Source organism: Anoplophora glabripennis, unplaced genomic scaffold, assembly GCF_000390285.2.
Source record: "Anoplophora glabripennis isolate ALB-LARVAE unplaced genomic scaffold, Agla_2.0 scaffold558, whole genome shotgun sequence".
Taxonomy (NCBI): Eukaryota; Metazoa; Arthropoda; class Insecta; order Coleoptera; family Cerambycidae; genus Anoplophora; species Anoplophora glabripennis.
The window spans coordinates 135,221-156,567 of NW_019416738.1; the positions used below are offsets into that span (position 1 = coordinate 135,221).

The 21,347-nt window shown below is 30.2% G+C and overlaps 1 protein-coding gene across 2 annotated transcripts in view; it reads right to left on the reverse strand.

The window, feature by feature from the left end:
• Positions 1-9,702, reverse strand: part of LOC108912335 (monocarboxylate transporter 7) — a 20,872-nt gene extending 11,170 nt beyond the window's left edge. Inside the window, exon 1 of one of the 2 annotated variants that reach the window (XM_018717544.1) lies at positions 9,606-9,702. The gene's annotated coding sequence lies outside the window, so the exon portion shown is untranslated. Of the gene's footprint in view, positions 1-7,464; positions 7,573-9,605 lie in introns of those variants that run through there. The other variant, XM_018717545.1, reaches the window with a different exon arrangement.
• Between the last annotated feature and the right edge of the window lie 11,645 nt (positions 9,703-21,347).

Consider the following 21,347-nt stretch of genomic DNA (forward strand, 5'->3'; position numbering starts at 1 on the left):
ATAATGATAATGATAATGATAATGATAATGATAATGATAATGATAATGATAATGATAATGATAATGATAATGATAATAATAATGATAATAATAATAATAATAATAATGATGATAATGATAATAATAATGATAATAATAATGATGGTAATATCTTGTCCCTTGTTCTAATCGCAAGGAATAACCCAGAAGTCGGAGACTTGTGCGGGGGAAAGAGCTGCATATTATCATTCGGTAAACCGCATGTGCGCCCAGGAACGACTTACGTTGGTAAGCCCTTACCACCATTCAGTGCAGGGATGAGGTAAACCTGGAAAACCTCATTAATTAGGGGGATGGTGAAAAGCCGAGGGTATCAATCTCTCACATTGACCACAACCAACGCTCTTCCACACTACCATACCCTCAGAGAGGGTGCCTAATTCCTTTCTACGAATATAGTTAAGCTACGGTCCTAAGCCGCGGGAATCGAACCCGCGACCCGTTCACAGATTCAAATATTGTCCCATAATTAATAATCACGATCTAGAAATAATTCAAGTTAACCAGAATTTTATATTGCATTAACTTTTAAAAAAGCAAGATATACCTCATTGTTTTGCTTCTGTTTAACATATACCCTGCATTAGAAGCAAAATAGACCACCCTGTATATATGAGTATACATACATATAAATTTCTGATGAATTTATTTATATTATTTCTAAGAATAATATTTTATAACTTTGTACCTGATAAAAATCGTATCACCAAAAATGTTAACTTCTTATGAATCGATTTGCCTACTGAATTTTTTATTTAATCCTCATATCTATTTATATAGCAAATGGATAAAAACTGGACAGATTTACTACGAAACATACAAAAAATATGATTCGAGAAACAATGAAATTAATTTATGCAATATTTACGATACAAAATAGAATTTTTTTAAGTAGGTACGACTAAATTATTGCATATAAATATATCCGTAAAATAATGCTTATAAACAAGTCTCTTTTACGCATTTAAAGGATTTATACCTTATTTCTTGGAAATATTGTTCGAAAAGATTAACATATGTATAGTAAAATTTTCCAGTCATTGGGAAAAAACTATTAAATTATTGAATTACTACCGTTTTAACATATAGTGGCATAATTCCAGGGTTGGACTTGGTAATTGTTGTTCTCAAAAATGTGTTAACAATAATATTAATAACAATCCTAATATTATATTTACGAATAAAGTTAAATGACTTCAAAATTAAAAAATGTATAACACTCTGTTTCTCGACAACGAAGCTGTTGCTTGTGACTTCACTTGTTTTGCCACATGGTAATGTTTGCTGACCACCTTGTATATTTACTCTTAATTTTGTTAAGGTAATGCAATCCAATATCCGCAGGAAGGCGTCCTTCAGGAATAATTCCACGAAAATATATTTAAAATAATGTAATATTTTTACGTAATTGTAACTAAAATTGTATTTTATTTCTGTCTATGGAAGTTGTGGTATGTTTAGGTAACACTGGTAAACGTTACTTTAACACTTGTATCTTATTCCCCGTTATATGAAATAAGTATGAATTGCTTAATTATTAGCTAACGAAATTTTATACTTCCAACACAAATACCTTGAAAATAACGACGAAAACAAAACTCGAAAGTTCGGAACTGAATTTATATTTATTTTAGTAGTAGGTGTGATCTTTTTAATATTCATTTCCTTAATGTGATGAAATATTTGCTGCAACTGAATTAGGTTAACCGTTGGAGAACTACAGGGTGGTTAAAATAAAATTGAAAATGTTTCTAAATTGCTAAAATGCTAAACAATGTTGATAATACTAATAAGTATTTTTCATCCAACAAACTGACAAGAAATTGATCAATTTTGGGAATATCTAGTTGCCTTTAATTTTTATTCAGTATTACTATTGTTAGTTACATTAAAAATATATTCATTTCATTCTACAATTTTGACAGTTTTCATACTTATTATTTTTATCACAGATTTATATTTAAACTAAATAGTACATGGTAGAGACCTTCGAGACTCTAAGGGTACATTATTTTATATTCAAACATCGATATGAAAAAAATAAATATCTTATATTAATAAGCAAGTTTTAGTGAATTTAATGTATTAAAATTAAACATTATCTGGCTTGTTAGCGATCTTGTAAGTTTTGCTATATTTTTATTAAGTTTCATGATAAAATTTTGTAAATTACGTTATACGAATAAATAAGATATAAATAAAGTAATTTAAACCATCATAAACTCACTGCAAACTGTTTAGACTTTAGAACAATTAATTTAAATCTAATTAACTGTCAGATCAAGAATATGTTCACAATAAATATTTTTCCATTAAACTTCGTTTTGTCAATATACTGTAAAATATTATTCCATTCCTCTTTGTCGCATTCCTAAAAAGTATTTCAATATTTACATAAATATTTACAATGTAGGGTTTCCAGATATGTTATCTACATCTACTTACAAAATTAAAAGCATTTATTCATAAGATTCATATCTCCAAGTCACTTTTAATAATGCAATATAGCTGTCTGGTTACTGTGGTAATTCTAAGAGACAAAAAAATTGCTTAAAGTATTTTTTTGTATTCTTTTGTTCATCAATAAACGATTTCTATTTCAAGTTTAAGTATTTAATTCCCGTCAAAAGTGTGATTAATTAAATAATATTTAGTGTAACTCAAAAACTTGTTCTTCTGTCTGGAAATTACTGGAAATTGTCACTATTTTCAGCAAACATAATTCAGTTAAAAGATAGAGATATCCCATCAATTTTAAATTTTCCTTCTTCTGTACATTGTGATTAGTTTTAGATCGAGTTATCCAATAATAGAGCCTTCATAAATGATTACAAGCCACGTGACAGTGTTTGGAACACTAATTTTATTTCCTTCATGGTTGCAATTAGGTACCTAATTTTCGGTAAAATTAAAATTACTAAAACAATAAGATCAAGATTACATTGAAACACAACATTTTGTTACACAAGCTGTGATTGGTGTATCTTTTCACGAGATTATATTCAACCAATCAGAAATCGCATTATCTCGAGCGCAGATGTAACGGTTTATCATTGTTCATTGTAAGCGAATAATTAATATTGGTGCCGCCAAGATTTAGGGATTTTCGTTGATAATACCAGCCCTGCAATAGTTGTCTAAGCACGGGGTCACGTGGCTTGTAAACATTTATGCTCTGTATTTTTATTATTTTAATAGGTATTCAGAATACTAATTAATTATTTACAAAAATTTTCGTAAAACGTTTCATTACAATTTTTCTGAACTCCACAAAGTACCTATCATTTTATTTTTATGATTAAATAAATGAAATTCATGAAAAATGTAAATCAGTATGTCGATAGTGCGTAATAAATAAAAATATTTATGCGAATACGAGTACCGAAAAGAAATTGAAAAGAAGAATACATGTTTGTTTGATAATATAGGAACTAAAATTGTCAAGCCATACAATATGGGCATATTTGTTTAGAGGTGGGAATAGTTTTCCGATTTCTGTAAATGCAATTTTAAAATCGAACAAAACAGTTTAGAATTGTTTGAAAAACTAAACATTTTTGTCAATTTTAGCGCTATTTAGCGGCTCAACAAACTTTTTTTGAATCACTATACCTTTTTTCATATTTATTTAAATTACTTCAACAAAGTGTTAAAAACATTTATACATTTAAGTTTTTTTAAAAACAATTATTATAAATATTATCCAGCCTACCGATATTTTTAAAATATATAAATTATTTAAGCACCTAATTGTTTGTTGCGCTTCGTTATAGTTATCACAAAAGTTGCAATTATTGGAGCTGTGATTTCTTTAAGTCATGACGTAAATAACAGAGGCGTACTGAAATAAATACAAAAGTTATTCTTTAAAATTTTGTAGTAAAAGCACGTTATGTCTCCTGTTACATTATTTATGTTGGGTTTGAACATTGCTGGCGAATTCATTGCCATTAAATAAAATGTTTTGTCATTTAATATTTAAAAATAGTATTAACACTATAGTCTGTTTGGAAATGAAAGAGAGTAATAAAACCCCGAGATAAGAACCAGCCATGGGCGTGGTAATATTTCGTTTCAGGTAATTATCGGGTAACACTAATGCTAACAGGTAATGGGTGTACATTAGTATATTTTACTGGATACATCATGGGACAGGAGCCAGTGTATTGTGACAGATCAATCCAGTCTTAGAGCTGAATATACGAAGACGTGCTAGTGCAGTAGAGTAAAATTCGACTTGTGTTTAGTGACTAAAGTACACTCATTTTATTTTAAAAAAGAAATACCAACGCTAAACAAAATTTTAAGTGAACTTTCAGAGGACAACGATTTGCCAAAAATCAGTAGAAGCAAATTATGGGCCGTCTTACGAGAGTTGAATTTTTGCTGGGAAAAGCAGAACAGGAAGTCAGTTCTTATCGATAAAGATGAAAAATTATTTGTTGGCGAAGATCCTACTTAAGATCAATTAGAAAATTCCATGACGAAGGGAGGAATATTTATTATCCAGACGAAACTTGGGTCAACGAGGGATATACTCCAACAAAAGTATGGCAAGATAAAAATGTAAAAAGTTTTCGACAAGCATTTTTGGATGGACTTTCAACAGGGTTCAAGGCACCTTCAGGTAAAGGGCGAAGATTAATAGTGACACATATAGGTAGTGCCAGTGGTTTTGTAGATGGCGGTTTACTTTTATTTGAATCTAAAAATACAGGTGACTATCACGAAGACATGAACGCAGATGTTTCCGAAGAGAATTTTACACAGATGTTGGATCTTATTCCTCCGGGGTCTGTAATTGTCATGGATAATGCCAGTTACCATTCACGGCAGGCCGAGCGGACGCCTACGACTGCTTGGAGGAAAGCCGATATAATTCAATGGTTATCCGAAAAAAACATTTCTTTTGAAACAAATATGGTGAAAAAGGAACTTTTGACACTTGTCAGTCTTAATAAATATCAGAAAAAATATGTTATCGATGAAATGGCAACAAATCGCCAAATAACGGTACTACGGTTACCACCTTATCACTGTGAACTTAACCCAATCGAATTAGTCTGGGCGCAGGTAAAAGGAGATGTAGCGCGAAATAATACGACGTTTAAATTAAGTGATGTGAAAATTTTGTTAAAAAATTCCTTGGACCGAGTAACTGCAGATAACTGGCAAAGATGTATACATCATGTACAAAAAGAAGAGGAGAAAATGTGGGAACTCGATAATTTAATTGACGTTACTGTGGAACCTATCGTTATCAATCTAGGAGACGAAGATAATCAGAATATTCAGAGGATGAATTTTAATATACCTACTTTCTTATTTTCTTTATTGTACATTTATACAACACTACATTTACTCACCATAATTTGAATTTTCAAAATACATATATTTTTGTGTGGAATAAAAGTCTATTCATTAAATTTAAATAAGTATTTTGATAGTAATATTGAATAATTTTATTTGAATTACTAAAAACCCTCTTAATCCGGTTATGATGCTTAAAGTAGCCTCATGTTTTGAAATGCTGTTTTTATATTGTTTACTGATAAGAGAAATGGACCGAGAAATTGAAGCGGCATAGACAAAGACGGATTGTCGGGGATTAAATTTTAGCTACCTGCTACAATTTAGTACAGTCCGATCGCACAAAGTTTTTTTAAAAGTACACCTCATCTATACGGAAAATACATAATATAAAAATATTGAATATAAGCACCAGTACTACATTTATTTACGATTTGCATACATAATAAGCTTTTATTACTCTCTTTCATTTCTAAACAGACTATAGCACTGTGAAGTGATCTACGGATGGGTATACAGGGTGTTAGAAGTTTGACTGCATTAATTTTAACAGACGATAGAATACATTAAAATAAACAAAAAAAAAACTTATATGACATGGGTCTTAAACTCAACCATTTCCGAGAAAAAAATTATCAGTCTCCAACTTGAAAAGTTCGATTAATTAAGGAATATTGACATAACTGGGTGCATAGAATACCATAAAATACAATGTTTATCACCTTTTGAACTTCTTTATGCTTAATTCTAAAAAATAATTAGCGTTGTAATAAATTTAAAATTCGATAAAATTCATATCGAGCAATGTGACAACGGTGCGGCGTGTAACACGAGGTACTGAGCTGTCTAGTAATACGCAATTCAGTTGGTGTTGGTATCTGGAATTGGACCGTGTTGTAGTATTTTTGCGTACAACTATTTCCTTTTCTTGAGGTGTTTTCCAGTGAGTGCCCGAAAATTGGATTCGAAGGTGTCGTGCGTGCATCGAAAATGGTGGTGGAAATTTTGAGCATAATGTTGTAGTTTGTTTTGTACTTGTGCGTTTAAAAATTACTGAATCTTGGTAAGTCCCTAAATTATTTTGAATACGTATGATTATTATATACAACTTTTTTGTTCATTTATGATTACTCTATCTCATGCTGAAGTTATGGCAGTCATACTTCTTACACCCTGTATAAGAAAGAGAGACAGGATGTGAAAAAAATGTATCGCACTATTCAGTCAGCTCTCACAAAATCCATTGACAGTTCCATAAAAAAACAATCAACGGAAAAATGTGTTATCTGATTCGCAACAGGTCAGGCGTCTGGATGGGCTGACGCATTCAGAATATCAGGACATGGGAGATGGACAGCTGCCTCAATGAAATTAGACTGAGCACCAATGAAACATGTAGGCTAGGAAGACGAAGATTTCATACACATCCTCTGTCACTGCACCTATTAATCTGTTTAATGATAAAAAATGTACTGCTACGCTTTTCACAACATTCATTCAGTTCTGGTTTATTTTAGCCATAAAAATAAAAATTTGTAATTTAGAATTATCGCGCCGCTTATCTTTTCGCAGAGCGCGAGCCAGTGCAACAGTTTTAACATGAGATTAACTGAAATTAAACCATATGATTCACATTAATATCGGTAGTTCTCAGGTTTAATTTTTAATAGGGTCATTTCATTTGTATCTAAACTGTTTTGATAAATAATAGACAATTTTATAGTTAAGCACGTTGAAAATGTGTATTAAAATGTACTGTATAAATATGCTGTCACAATTTGCAGTTCATATACTACTTTTAACTTTATCTAAATGTATTAATATAATCAAGACACTATCTGGAACAACCTAAAGGAGTCACAGATCTTTTAATTATTCTTCAACTTAACTATTAACGATGTGGAGAAAGTATGTTTTCTTAAATTAACCTTGAGTGAAACAAACTACAAGTTATTAGAGAAATGACAAACAAAAATACTGATAAACTTTAAACCTATCGATAAGACTTCTAGCTCAGCCAATTACGTTTCATTACTTTATTGCAATGACCATAAATAAATAAGAAATATTGTTAGAGTCAGTGAACGAGAAAGAAAAAATAATAAAGTTTATTACCCAATTTTTCAAACTGATGTCACTGAACTTGCATCACATTACATTCCTATTTTTAAACATAACTTTTAACTAATGCATCGGCCCTCTATTTTTAGAAAAATCGCGTCCCTATGTCTGTTTCGACTCCCATTACATAAGTGAATAAACTCATCTAATAGTACTCCAAAGAATTTATACTTGGCCCGTGAAAATGATGCAATTTTGTTGCTTCGACCATCATTCTTTTCGTATTTTATTAGCTGACTAACCGTTCTTATACAACGATACTTCTGACGTTATAAACATTGAAATGTGTATACCGGATGGCTTGCAAAATGTCTCAAGTTATAACTAATTTATATCCAGATTAAAAAAATATAACATTCATATTTCTAAAACAGACAACAATATTTCATATACTGATTGAATTTGTTTTAAAAAATCCCTAAGCAAAATTTTTCAGGTTAATATTAATTTAAACATTATGTATATATCTAGACGCGGTGTAACAATAGACAGAAATAACTGCAAATACGAATTGCGATTGTATTATCATATTAACTTGATTTACAGTCGTACTACATTTTACAATTAAATTCCTTCCATGCAAATGAAATAACTGTCCTTGAACCAGACATTTAAATGCATATCATAATTTTAGGACAGCAGTTATTACTTTCTTGCTAGTATAAATATGACTTGACAAAAACTCATTGGTAATATTAAATAATATCAAATATAAAATTACCTAATATATCCAGTATGTCCTAAATTTATGAGGAATATAATATTGGATTCTTGGAAAATGTCTGAGTAAAACTATTAAATGAGGAAATTGTTAGACTTTCATTAATTAACTTAATGGTACTTGCAGACGCGAAGCTGTCTGAAATGACGGTTGGTGAAAATTTAAATGGTTGCATTTTTAGAAAACTGCGCGAGGCCCATGTCATTTTTAGGGAATATATTTTTTCATAATCCACAGATATATAAATAGCCGTTTTTTAGTTTTCTCAAACTTTTCATTTTTCTAAAAAAGTACAATGTTATAAAATATGAAAAATAGAATATTGTTATCAAATTAATAAACATTTATAAATAAATATGAAAAATTTTCGCAAATCTACTCTAATTTTCTTGTTAAGATTTTTCCAAAATATTGGATCTTTTGAGAATTATTTCATTTATTTGTTATAGTAAATTTGATGTTACTTTAAAATATTATTTCTGTAAATATTATTTAAGCAGATTTGTTTTTAATATAGGAGGTGCTGCTTAATTTACCACAATGAAAATGATAATATAATAAATAATATTTATTATTTCTTCGGTACGGTAGGTAATTTTTCTTGTATATGTCATCATATTTTCGATCAGTATACAATTAATGAACCTTCCCTAACAAAAATGAAAAATGGTTATGATTTCTCAGGACTGAAATGTTGAAAGAGAAATCTGATTAGTTGAAGAATGAATGAACGGTTAAAAAATTTCCCCTTTTTAGACATAACCAATTTTGGACAGATTATATATGTATAAGTATCCAATATTTTATAAATATGAGATGATTTAAACAATTATTCCGAACGTTAGTTAAAAGAAGTTTAATGTTCAGTAATAACTTTTTCTTAAACTATTACACTTATTACAAAATAACAATTTTAAAAACGTAACACAGAAAAACAACCCAGCTATCGTATTTCGATATGCCAAGATATGGCTGGTGGTTGAAAATTTGACCACTATCAAATATTGTATTATAAATATTTAGTCATTCAACAAATGCAAATTTATATCCAACAGATCTCCAAACGGAATCGTTATGGATTAAAATAACAGTTTTTTCTAAAAGGTAGTCATAATCATAATAATTATAATTTTTTATTTAAATTGACTAATACAGGTCTAAAATATTATTTTGCTGACATTGATGAAATTGACATTATTGAAACTTATCTTAGATACATAAAAACGAAACACGTTGAAATAACCGTAATGGTAATGAATAATACGATATTCATTACTTATTTTATAAAATAATGGTTACTTTTCCTGTGGACATTATTTGTAGAGCAGAAAATACTCCTTACTATAAGAAAAATCTTGTAAATAATGCTTCAACAAATACGTATGGTGAAAAATAAATGCAGTTTGTGTCATACCTCCACATAAAACCTCCAAATAATTAAGTAATCAATACAAGTCACTATCACCGAACACCGTCAACAAGTTACCATAAGCGCTTTTCCCGCGCTCTAAGCTAACACTGAACTGAATACAGGCTGCGCGTAAGTACTACAAGTACTTTTAGTAGAATTCTTCTACCCCCTCTTAAGCTCAGCATCATTCATAGGAACAATATTTATCAACGCATTTCAGAGCAGTGCTTTGGGATTTACGGTCAGTAAGTACATCGTGAATGCGGATGACGAAGAGTCGAGCCTCAAAACTCAAAATATTATTTAAAAATTCCTTTTCGCTGTAATGGACTTGGTTAATTTTGAATTATAGCCAAGTTTTACGTAAAATATCATGTAATACTTTAAACAATAGAGCACTTTATATCGTTCTTAGATCCTTTTATTATCTCTCATTATCTTGTAAAGTTCGTTATGATTTATCCTTCATATTCAGTTTTTCACATGCTGCAGTAGGAAGTGAAAGGAGTAAGGCTGATTAATTTTTAATTTCGGATATATATTTTTTATATACTGATAAATTTAATTCAATTTTTACAACAAAAAAATTATGTCTAACCTCTGGGAACGAGTACCTGTATCACATTACAATAGGTTAAGTTAACAATAGTTGCAGATTTTAATTGACTTTTTTATTGTTTCCATTATTCTACCAAATCGTACGTGCATACACCCACCTATTTTCAATGCACTTGTAATTAATTCTACCATAAAAAACGATACAAAATGTATACAAAGTACTACTAAAGAGTATCCGGAAGCAAATGAGCCATGCCTTTCAAGATGATTATCTTCCGTAGATGAAAGTGAACCAATGCAGATCAAGTTACATTACTATCTCAGTCTTTTATTGACCATTTCTTTTTGACGGAGATTTTGCGAAAAAGAAGCATTACTTTATGTACTTCAAAAAAATACACTTATTCCATATGGTTAAAATACTTTGTTCCAGAAACAAATCGATGTCAATTTTCTTCTGCAGTTATCAGTTACAGAGCTGAATATTTAAAGGTATTTTATTCCAGTTAATCGCGAGCCTTTTGTTAAACTTGTCTTTTGTCAAATTTTTTATGATCAATGTTCCTCTATTCAAAAGCCAACGACTACTGGAACATAAGCATCTAACTGGTGTTTTATGAAACCACATTCTAACATTTGAAAAGTAAATTACTCTAGATAAAAGAAGTATTTGATACAGCTACACATTTAACAAATAGATTAAGTTTAATAGACTAAAATGCCACCAAAAACTCAACGTCATAAACTTTGATCTATCTCAAAATATAATATAAAACATTTTTTTAACTATGTAACTTTTTGAGGAAACAAAGGTATAACTTAGTTTATTTTTAATCAAGAAAGCTACCCTTGCAGTATAGCCATTCGGTTATGAATACCTTGTATATTTAGGTATTCGTATGCCTGTAAAACCCGATTTCCCAGGTTAAAATAAATTCGAAATATATCAAACATTCTGGGAAATAACTAACAACAACTGGAAACTAAAACTGAAAAAGATAACCCTGCCGCTAGAACTTTGGTTTGAGGAAACAATAAAGATAACAAATTTACGTGTTTTACATTTAATTTTTGTACATTTTATCCGAGGTTTTGTCGCATTTGCTGTGCGGACTAACTAAGCTCTGTTAAATTATGTAAACGTCATCATTATATACAGGGTGATTCACTATATTTTGACCCCTCATTAACTTCATTGTTTTTAGAGTTTCAAAAAAAATGTAAAATACAAAAGTTGCATTATTTTGTATGAATTTTTTAAAAATGGTAGTAGAAAAACAAATTAAGTATAAACATAATGGCAGCGCATGTTAACTTTGTTAATTTAAATGGAACACCCTATATATTTTTACATATTTAGATAGAACGCTCCCTGTCGAGCATAGTCATATAGGGTTTGATAGAACCATCTCTAACAATAAGCTGCCTTTTTTCCAATAACGTAAGGATTTACAGATTGAGTTGTAATATATTTCGACAAATCGTACATTGATTTGGTTCAAAATGCGTATAGGTATTTTAACTAGGTAAATCTCACTACTTAGACCGTGAGAGGCCTAATTACTCATGGACAATGTTATATGGTAGCATTGTTATTGTTTAATAGTTTGTATTATTATTTAATTAAAATGGGTTACCCAGAAGTAGAAAAAATATTATAGGACTTAAAATAGAGTAAAGTTCTTCTCCAAACTCTATTTTAATTCTTAATAATAATAATACAAACTGTCAATCAATAACAATGTTATCATGACATTACTGTCATTGTCATAACCTACCATATAACATTGTCCATGAGTGATTAGGCCTCTCAAGGCCTAATTAGTGAGATTTAGTTAAAATAGCTACGCGCATTTTGGACCGTATCAATGTCCGATATGTCAAAATGTAACTAAATCTGTAAATCCTTACATAATTGGAAAAAAGGCAGAAATGTCTGAAAGAGGTCTGACAATAATTACAAGATGTCTTATTTTCTTAATAAAAAACCTTCTTTTCGTTTTTTAATAGTATCTCGCTTATTGTTAGAGATAGACCCAACAAACCTTATATGACAATGCTCGACAGGAAACGTTCTATCCAAATATGTAAAAATAGACAGGGTGTGTCCATTTAAATTAACAAAGTTAACATCCGCTGTCATCTTGTTTGAACTTCGTTTGTTTTTCAACTATTATTTTCGAAAAATTATAAAAAAATCGTATAACTTTTTTATTTCAGATTTTTTTATAACTCTTAAAACAAAAAATTTAATGGGTGGTCAAAATATAGTGAATCACCCTATATAAGGGTCTACCAAATAAAATGATAATGTTTTTTTCGAAATAGTTACCATCTAGTCTAGATAAACGATTTCTCTAAGTCAGGACATTTTAGAAGGTTCAATCAGGTCTTCAAAACTGCTTCATATTTTCGCCCAAATGTAATATTTATTTGCAAATCGTTACATTGAAAAGGAAACCGTTAAAAGGAAACAGAAGAAAGAAATCAACATATTTCTTGTCACTGGCCAAACAGCATCCAAGATTGTAAATTGTGAACATACAAGATGCCATTAATCATTAATTATACCTATCCAGACATTAATTTTTAATCTTGGTAAAGGGGTATTTCATTAATAATAATATACAGGGTGTCCGGTAAGTACCTCCTAATCTCTCGGGAGTGTATAGGGGAGGTCAAAATAAAACTAGTCCTTCTTATAATTTTTTTTCCTAATGTGCCCCCTAACGGAGTTATGGGGGGTCAAAGGGGTACCTAGAAATTAACGTTTAGGGTTATAACTTTGAAACCACCCTGTATATTTTAATAAAATTTTCGTACGTTGTATTACACATGGAGCTCTACGATTTGATGCTAAAATCAACTTTTTGCTATTATCAGGTGTCCAGAAACGGACTGGCCCTATCACAATTTTTCTCAAAATTTTGACAGAGTAATTTTATCAAACTGAAAATATTATTATTAGATACTCTGAAGGTTTTTCTTTAAAAATGGTACTCTTTATTTATTTCGAAAAAATGAACGGTTTGCGAGATAAATCGGTTTTGAAAAAAATTGGTAACAAATACAACAATTAAAATTTATTTTTTTTTACATATTATTTCATGCATTTAATTTCTTTAACTTTATCAAGTCCAGAAATCTTTGAACGGGTTGGCTATACTTTATGAGCAAGTAGTGGTCAATTAAAAATAACATTTGAAAAATAACTTACTTACAAGACATGCAACAAAGAACATTCAACAATGAACAAAGGTACCTAAATGTTACTTCGGTTAGTGCACCGGGAAAACATTCGTAGGATTAGAAAGTGCATTGAAGTACGGGGTGCTCATTTTGAACATCTAGGCGGACTTTATGCCTTCTATTTAAATTAAGTTTTCCCCGACGACTAAGTGTCAATCGTTTTAAACCGCTTGAAGCGGTGCCACATACTTTATATGTTTGAGCAGACGAAATATGCACCGGCGTTTTCACCTCCAACAGGACAGGAACGGCATTCTTGGCTATTTGCGTTCTATACCGAGTTGATTCAATGAAGATGTCACGTTGGCCGATAAGACTCGAGCAAGTTTAAGCAGCGTTATCGTCCACTTATGGTGGGCCACCCATCAAAAGTCATGAGAAACATTAAATAGATAGATCTACATGATGCATTAAATATGAATCTTAATTTTTATATTCTCTAATGAACAAAAATGAAAAATTTTATAATTTTCATTTTAGAATTAAAATGTTGACTAATTTGTGTTTATCGCATCGTATTTTACGTTTCACTCTCTTCATGTGAAATAAAGATTTGAGCATAGCACAACTTCGTTTAGGAGAACAATTTATGTAATGTCTGGTATATTTTTTATCATTTATATGATTTGAAAACCAAAAGAGACATAATGAAACTTATGATTAGGCTTAGTGCGGCGCGGAGTTTAACAGAACCGTAGTCGGATTACGAATGAAAATATTAATATGTTTACAGAAAATATGTCGCAAAATAGTACTATTACCAAAGAGCAAGGCTAAGTAGAGGATAAAATACCTATATAAATTTAAATGACACCACTTACCCGATAAACCTTAGTGTTGGAACAAGGCTTCCGTGGCATATTAGAAGGAGTTAAAACATATTTTCTAAGTTTTCTTTAGTGAAACGGCGACGTTTATCACTTAACTTGTTAACTTGTGTAGGGAAAATGGCCGTTAAACATCTACTGTTGACAACGGACAGTATGAGAAATTATTGAAGCATGAACTATATATTAATATACTCGTATTTGCTCGTAACTCCTGATATGTACCAGATAAAACTTTACATATGTTTTCCAAAATGGTGCATCCTGGATTTTTTCCAACACTATTTGTACTACTAACTGGGTGTATATTATTGGCATCGTATATATTTTTTGTTCATCATCCATTATATCAAATTGTTCATTTAGAGATAGTCCATGTGATTCCAATTTACGGAATTACGGGACTTGGGGTTATCTAGTTTGTTTAATGGAATATTACTTGAAAGAACGGCGCAGTCTTCAGCGCCTGACGAGGCATAGCTTTTCAAATGTCTTGTCACTTTAGTTTTGTAACAAGAATTTATAATTCGTTCACACACAGTACAAAACAGGTCATTTCCTTTAAAACGTATGTCCCTGTAACCTTTGGGATCACTGTCAAACCACATTTGAAATAATACCCATCTATTTCTTTTCTCTTTTGGCATTTTACTTTACTTTTCCCCCCAACTAATTGTTGTTAATGTAAATTATGTTATTATTTATAAATAGTTATTTAAATTCAGACAACTACTACAAGGCTCCGTAAATAACTAAACAGTTCAAAACGCGAGTCAGCTGTAAAGGCCACCGACCCCCACGCCGGCTCTGTTAGACTCTGCACGTGCACTAAGCCTACTTATGATGATGATTATGATCTTTTTTTGAATGGTCCCAAATCGGTACCTTTAAGATTGACTACAAAAATACTTTAAACATTCACTTTAACAATATCTCTTTAACCAACATAAATTAAATTTTAATAACAAGAACATAGTCTAATCATATTTTTTTAAACTTTTAATTGACCATCTCATCCTGAATACCCAAAACTTTTGGGCATAGAAGCAGTGTTAAGATGGTTATATTTAATTTTTCATTTTTAACCTGTCTTTTCTTTTTATTTGTTTCGTTTTATTCGCAGGAATAACAGTAATAACACATCGTCGGATTCGATACAGTTTTCATAGGAACATCCAATTACTACAAATAAATATGGCTTTGATTAAAATTGTCTATTTTCCGTGTGTCATCATTATCTTCATAAAAGACATGACACGTTTGCCAAAATAACTTTTGCATAAATTACGTATGTATATATGTAACATTAAACAATTTTTTATTTTCATTTTGAACATCATCATTTGAAAGAGTTTCTCTTAACCGAGACATTGTTGTCAACATAAATATGTAGTAACAATAATACTTATTATTTATATGTTACATCTTTAATTAAAAAAATATAATATTAGCAATGAAATAATTAAAAAACAAACAGACTTTTGGTCCAGACCTTGTGCCGAGTTATTTAGTAAAAGACTGTGCCTACGTTTTGTACTATCCACGACGATATTTCTATATACACCTATCTATCTGAAAATGTGGATATCTCCGTCTTTATGAAAGATAGTTGGTGTATGCTCAATTTAAAAATGGGTGGGCCTTTCGGTTTAGCAAATGACGTTAAAATCTATATTTCTATTTCTTTAGTCAGGCATACCCACAATCTTCAACAAGAACCCGATAAACTTGTAGCTTAACTTTAACCTAAATGTAAATAAATGCAAATTATACTCGAAAATTCATGTATGTCCTATACTTTTATCACATTGATTCGCAGACACTTACAATTAGTCGACACAGTTCTACTAAGGTTTTGGAAGTTATATTTGACAGTTCGCTTTTCACAACATATCGATTATGTTGTCAAAGCAGCTTCGATGATATTAGAATTTATAGTTAGAAACATAAATCATACAGATATTTTAATAATTTAAAAATATCGTATTAGGTTTTAGTTGGATGCGAGGTTTAAATTGGGATCCATATTATGCTTGTTATATTAAGAACATGAATCTACTTGGAGAAAAATTTTGAGGTATATTTCTTTATTTTCATAGATCTGATGGAATTTATCTAGGACGAGGTATTGACAATAACATATTAACAACTAGGTTTAATTTTCAGTTTTCAGGAAAGAGATTCGTATCATTTGTCCGATTTTCTTGCAACCCATTGCATAATTTGGTCAATCAGATCTCATTATTTTATTCCAAATCCGCCAAAACTAAATCTCTTGTATTCTAAATTTGTTGTCTGATGTGTCCGATATAAGTATGTTCAGTGTACAACAGTGATTTTATGAAAAGGTGCAGAAGTAGCATAATTTAATGGTTTCACTTTCAAAAAGTTATGTATTACACAGCTACATTGAAAGAAATGGCATTTATGCGTATACAAATTTTACATATAATAATAATAATATTTTGTATATTTATATACTTTTATGATTTCTACATAAGTATCCATAGTCAAAGCCTCTTATTCGCGGGGGATACGTTCCGAAAATATACCGCGAATACGGAATCCGCGAATATGGAGTGGCATTTTGTATGGAAATATTAGGATACGTTCCAATGTTGCAAAATAATAAAAAGTAATTTATTGAGATAAATTTTAACAATATTAATTATTATTATAAGGTTTAGGCCTTCACTCAGGTTTTTTTAGTTTAATGTTAAGGCCATAGCGAGAGGCGTCAGCAGCGACTTTTGTCAAAAGGTCTTTCGGCTTCACGACACTAAAATTGGTTTATTTATAAATATTTTGGTACCTACTTGTTTATTTTGGCAAATAAATACACATTATTCTAAAAATACAATATGTATCGTTAGTTTTGGATCCGCAAATACAGAATTTTTCACCAGTGAATACAGGAAGTGGTCACAATTTCTTGGCCCGCTAATAGCGAATTCTCGAATACAAGAAGAGTTTTGATTGTATTTCATTCAAGAGCTAGAGCCTTTTGTAAGGAAAAATAAAATATATAAAAATAACATGTGCATATAGACAAGGCGAAAACGTCGCATTCGTGGGAGAAATTTTCCGACTCGAGTTTTTTGTATATTCAGATTCGTGAGATGTTCCAGATGATGCCGGCCGGAAATCTGGTGCCCATTTGTTTAAACAAACCTTTTTTAAACAAATTGTAAAAATTGGTTATTTCACTCCGGAAAACATTTTTTGGCACATTATAAAGAAAAAAGTTCCTATGCACTATGCCTCTAAAATTTTTAGTTTTAAAGTTATAAACAATTTAAGTTGCTAAAAATGCGAAAATGACGATTTTCAACGGCCGATTTCCGGGTTAAAAATTGTAATTTTTTATGTTGCCAGGTACCTAAATTAAAGTTTAAACATCCCCCTACAAAATATAGAAAAGTTTTTGGGACTCTCATTATTTTAAAGCCTTGTTTTTTAATTGTGAATAATGCACTATGAACCGCGTGCGCCTGATTAACGTATGAATTAATTTTTACGCACTAAAAGAATTTAGATCTTTCGCTTACATACATTTCTTTGTAAAATGAAAGAGATCTGGATTATGCAAAATAAATGTGTAAAGTGTTACAGAAAATGTATTTCGTTCACATGATTGTTTGGTAAATTTCGGGCAAGTTTTATACATATAAAATAATTTCTCACCAAACATATTATTTTTAAAGATATAAGAATTTGTCTTAGTAAAAAAAATATAGAAGACTGTAACAAAATATAGTTAGAGGACAGAAAATTAAGGAAGCAATAAATGAATATGTGAAGAAATATAAAAGAAATCCAAAATATTGATGATGAAAAATATTGCATAAAGGTAAACCTCTGTCGCTCTGATAAAGTTTTAAAAACACAATGGTGCAGTACTTAAAAATTGTGTAATTGGTGACCTAGAAAAAATTATTTACGGCCTATTAAAAAATTTATAATACAATTTGATCACACCCAAATACTGATTAAAATATTATCTAGGATTATAAATGCAATCACGTATTAATTACCCCAAGATACAGAAAGTGAGGTTGCTGATGAGGGTAATGAAATTTAACTCGTAGTTTACGAAATATAATTTATTGGCGTAAAATTTATCTGTAGACATAAAAAAATAGTTATCTTCATAAATTATTCGTAAAGATTTTTATCGAGGTTCGCAACTGTGTTGGAAGTTTATTTGCTGAAATCATGATGTATTACTATGCTAATAAAGGGCTAATATCTACTGGCATGTACGCGTACATCCGTCAAATTATTTGGGGGATAACTACATTATTACAGAAATAATCAGTGTGCATATATTGATTTTTTGCCATCAATCATTATACATCTATCAAATTATTAGGCTTGAAATATGTTATCTAAAATAATTAGTTCAGTATAAATAATGTTAATAATAAAGCCATCGAAAAGTTAGAATCATTTTCTGCATTAAACTATACCAAACTATAATTTTATAAACTACCCCTTCTATGAATAGAAATATGCAATTGCAGTTTTTGGACGCCTTCCACTCTTCACTTTGGCACTTAGTTTTTGGATCATATTGAAAATATTACGTTTCATCACCAGTCACAATGTTGTAAAGGATGTATTTGTCCTTTTTGGCCTCCTTAATGATGTTCTTGGAATGTTGAATTCTGAACAATTTTTAGTTGTCAGTCAACTTGTGCGGAACAAACTGTGCTTTTTCAGTAGTTTCAATTGTTCGATCAAAATGCAATAAATTGATGTTTTTAAGATGCTCAATTCCAATTCCATGAATTTTAATTAAGATTTTGGCTAATCTTTGATGAAATCACGCACAGTTTTGATGGAACTTGCGGTGATCACAGATTTCGGTTGGCCAAAATGTTGCTCATCATTTATGTCCTCAGGACCGTTTTTAAACCGCCTATACCACTCATGATCTCTGGCATGGGATAAACAGTCATCACCATAAACTTGGTTCATCAGTTGAAACGTTGCGGTAAAAGTTTTACGAAATTTAAAACAAAACTTAATATTAGCTCTTTGTTCAATGCTCATTTTTGTACCGATGACACAAACATTATGTCACTTCAGATGCAATAACTCTATTTCCATTCATTCAAATGTCATGAAATTTTAATAGTATATCAGTGAAGGATTTACCTTTTCGATGCATGTAATTACCAATAGATTGCCTCACAAGAAATACCTATTTTTGAACAGTCCTGTTTACTTTGGAAGTATCTTTTATATACCCTATAAATTTGCACAAAGATTTAATCAGCTATTTGAAGATAATTTTTTTATATGAGATTTTAGTATTTTTAGAGATAAACTTTTTTTATTGTTGATTTAAGAATAAATTTCAGCGGCCTACATGAATCTTTAGTTAAATTAAGTTACATTTTAACCTAAGTACAAACCCATTGAATATTGAAAGTAAGTAAAATTATACGACACATTTAACGAATGTTAAACTCATCACACATATCAACGTCGGTTCAATTGTGACCCCATATATACAGCAAACAGAACAAGTTTATTTACAGTTGTAACAAGTTCAATATTTATTCTCCCTCACTACTTTCACGCTCAATGGTATCCAACTAGATCCAAATGACACCCATTCAGTTTTGACATACCGTTATTCACAAAAGTACTTATTAAAAAAGCTTTGAAGCAAGTTCAATGAAGGTTAATTGCAGAAGAGTAGGGTCAGAATTTTTTACATTTTAAACGTGTACACCAGATGGATCTTATTCTTCTTCTTTAGAAATCAATTTTATGAACAAACTGAAGGGATAGTTATGGCTTCAGCTTTATCATCAGTACTGGCAAATATCTATCTACATAGAAGATTTCCAGAAGGCCCTGGAACGAGCAACTCTAAAACTAAAGTGTTAGTTCAGATATATTGACGATACATCTATCATATGGTCTCACAGATGTAACAATAGAGGATTTATTTAATAAATACATCAACTTCATTATGAAGTCGGAAAAAAACAGTGCAGTTCCGTTCCTATTCTTGTTTAGAGCAAACAAATGACAACCAACCTGGAGATTACTGCTACTAACGTACCAAGTTTAAAGTTTGTATCTTCAACTGTTCTTGATTAAAGAAAATAATACGGCTCATGCTGTTTTGTTTATTTGGATGAATCGCTCCTTAAAGTTTGTTGCAATATCTCTGTTTTACCCATGTATTTATAAAATTATCAATAATTTAACAATTAATCCCTAAAGCTGTAATTCTTCATTAATTAACTTGATCTGAAGTAAGGTACCTATATATCACTAGACAACAACAGTTATTCAAAACTGTCACGTTTGTTAAAAATTAAGTAAGCTAGACTAATGCAATCACTAAAACAGGTACCTATTTATCTACAGCAATTTAAAAATATCATGCTTAAAAATATACCCGGAAAAACAAACAATACTAATGAACATGGAGCTGAACTGGTTTCACATATTTTTGTCTAAGATTAAGCAACTCATAGGTATCATAGTTCTATTTGTGACATGGTGGAGAGAAACAAATGGGTCATTTTTAAAATAAATTCATTATGCAATTAAATTTATAGTTTTATTTTGAGAAATAAAAGAATATAAAATATAGGAATTCTACCAATCTTTTATTTGACTTAAAATTTATTTTTAAACCCATTAAAATAAATTAACTAAATTTAATGGAAATAAATGGTATTGGACAAATATATTTATTTTTAAGTGACATCTAATGTTTCGAAGGTACAGATCAATATAGTAGGTCTGCTTTATATAATTTTATAAAATGTTACTTTGTAAATTGTGGTTAGACAAATATATGGGGTTATTTAAATATTTTGATTGTTATGCAGTCAATATTAATTAGCTAATTATAAAAAACTTTTTTTATTTATTTATTTAAATATTTTACATATTCCACACAGCGTAATGAAAATAAACCAATAAACTTCATACACAAAAATAATGACGGAAGCCATATACAACTTTACAAAGTGACTTATAGGGGCGTTGAATTAGTTCTGGCTCTTTTCCAACAGGTGGCGTTGTATGCGTGTAGATGGTGGTGCACCTATAAGCAAGCTTTTTTTTCATAGTGTTAAAC